The sequence below is a fragment of the Penaeus japonicus genome, unplaced genomic scaffold (assembly GCF_977035675.1).
Source record: "Penaeus japonicus unplaced genomic scaffold, GWHDUDI00000001_assembly GWHDUDI00000036, whole genome shotgun sequence".
NCBI lineage: Eukaryota > Metazoa > Arthropoda > Malacostraca > Decapoda > Penaeidae > Penaeus > Penaeus japonicus.
This window is the reverse complement of record NW_028234438.1, coordinates 12,269,890-12,272,389: the sequence shown is the minus strand read 5'-3', so window position 1 is coordinate 12,272,389 and position 2,500 is coordinate 12,269,890.

The following is a 2,500-nucleotide window of genomic DNA, read 5'->3' as shown; positions in this document are numbered from 1 at the left end:
CCTCTCCTCTCCTTCCTTTGACCTCCCCCCTTCCCTCCTTTATGACACTTCCCTACCCTCTCCTCACCTCCTTATCAGTCTCTTTCTCTCCCCCCTCTTCCTCCTTCCTTCCCTCTCTCTCCCTACCTCCCTCCTTTCCTCTATCTCATTCCCTCCTCCTCACCTCCTTCCTTCCTCCTCCTCCTTTCTAGAGTCTCTCCCCTCCTTTCATCTGTCTCTCCTTCCTTCATTCTCCTCCTTTTCCTTACTTCCTCCCCTCCCTTCCTTCCTACCTCTCCCCCCTCCCTCCTTTCCTCTGTCTCTCCCCCTCCTCCCTCCTTCCTTCCTTCCTCCCTTCTCCCTCCTTCCTTCCCTCCTCCCCCCTTCCTCCTTTCCTCTGTCTCTCCCCCTTCTCCCTCCTTCCTTCCCTCCTCCCCCCTCCTCCCTCCTTCCTTCCCTCCTCCCCCCTCCTCCCTCCTTCCTTCCCTCCTACCCCCTCCTCCCTCCTTCCTTCCCTCCTCCCCTCTCCCTCCTTTCCTCTGTCTCTCCCCCTCCTCCCTCCTTCTTTCACTCCTCCCTTCTTCCTTCCATCCTCCCCTCTCCCTCCTTTCCTCTATCTCTCCCCCTCCTCCCTCCTTCCTTCCCTCCTCCCCCCCCTCCCTCCTTCCTTCCTCCTCCCCCCTCCTCCCTCCTTCCTTCCCCTCCTCCCCCTCCCTCCTTTCCTCTGTCTCTCCCCCTCCTCCCTCCTTCCTTCCTTCCTTCCTCCCCCCTCCCTCCTTCCTACCCTCCTTCCCCCTCCCTCCTTTCCTCTGTCTCTCCCCCTCCTCCCTCCTTTCCTCTGTCTCTCCCCCTCCTCCCTCCTTCCTTCCCTCCTCCCCCCTCCCCCCCTCCTTCAAAGGGAGATCCCTCCTTCGTGTCCAAAAGCCCTGCATTTTCTATAGGTTCCTCGTCCTCTTATTACATACCTCGTGTCATTCTTGTCTCGTGGCTGCGTTCCTCATGACCTCTTTTGCTTTCTTTTGTGACCTTTGTTTGGTTTCCTTCGTGACCTTTGTTTGGTTTCCTTCGTGACCTTTGTTTGGTTTCCTTCGTGACCTTTGTTTGGTTTCCTTCGTGACCTTTGTTTGGTTTCCTTCGTGACCTTTGTTTGGTTCCTTCGAGGCTTTTGTTTGGTTTCCTTCGTGACCTTTGTTTGGTTTCCTTCGTGACCTTTGTTTGGTTTCCTTCGTGACCTTTGGTTCCTTCGAGGCTTTTGTTTGGTTTCCTTCGTGACCTTTGTTTGGCTTCCTCCGTGACCTTTGTTTGGTTTCCTTCGTGACCTTTGTTTGGTTCCTTCGTGACCTTTGTTTGGTTTCCTTCGTGACCTTTGTTTGGTTCCTTTGTGACCTTTGTTTGGTTTCCTTCGTGACCTTTGTTTGGTTCCTTTGTGACCTTTGTTTGGTTCCTTCGTGACCTTTGTTTGGTTCCTCCGTGACCTTTGTTTGGTTCCTTTGTGACCTTTGTTTGGTTTCCTCCGTGACCTTTGTTTGGTTCCTCCGTGACCTTTGTTTGGTTTCCTCCGTGACCTTTGTTTGGTTCCTTTGTGACCTTTGTTTGGTTCCTTTGTGACCTTTGTTTGGTTCCTTCGTTACCTTTGTTTTCTTTCGTGACCTTTGTTTGGTTTCCTTCTTGATCTTTGTTTGGTTTCCTTCGTTACCTTTGTTTTCTTTCGTGACCTTTGTTTGGTTTCCTTTGTGACCTTTGTTTGGTTCCTTTGTGACCTTTGTTTTCCTTTGTGACCTTTGTTTGGTTCCTTTGTGACCTTTGTTTTGTTCCTTCGTGACCTTTGTTTGGTTCCTTCGTGACCTTTGTTTGGTTTCCTTCGTGACCTTTGTTTGGTTTCCTTCGTGACCTTTGTTTACTTCCCTCGTGACCTTTGTTTTCCTTCGTGACCTTTGTTTGGTTCCTTTGTGACCTTTGTTTGGTTCCTTTGTGACCTTTGTTTTGTTCCTTCGTGACCTTTGTTTTGTTTCCTTCGTGACCTTTGTTTGGTTTCCTTCGTGACCTTTGTTTGGTTTCCTTCGTGACCTTTGTTTACTTCCCTCGTGACCTTTGTTTTCCTTCGTGACCTTTGTTTGGTTCCTTTGTGACCTTTGTTTGGTTCCTTTGTGACCTTTGTTTTGTTCCTTCGTGACCTTTGTTTGGTTCCTTCGTGACCTTTGTTTGGTTCCTTCGTGACCTTTGTTTGGTTTCCTTCGTGACCTTTGTTTGGTTTCCTCCGTGACCTTTGTTTGGTTTCCTCCGTGACCTTTGTTTGGTTCCTTCGTGACCTTTGTTTGGTTTCCTCCGTGACCTTTGTTTGGTTCCTCCGTGACCTTTGTTTGGTTCCTCCGTGACCTTTGTTTGGTTTCTTCGTGACCTTTGTTTGGTTCCTTCGAGGCTTTTGTTTGGTTTTCTTCGTGACCTTTGTTTGGTTCCTTCATAACCTTTGTTCGGTTCCTTCGGGGCTTTTGTTTGGTTTCCTTCGTGACCTTTGTTTGGT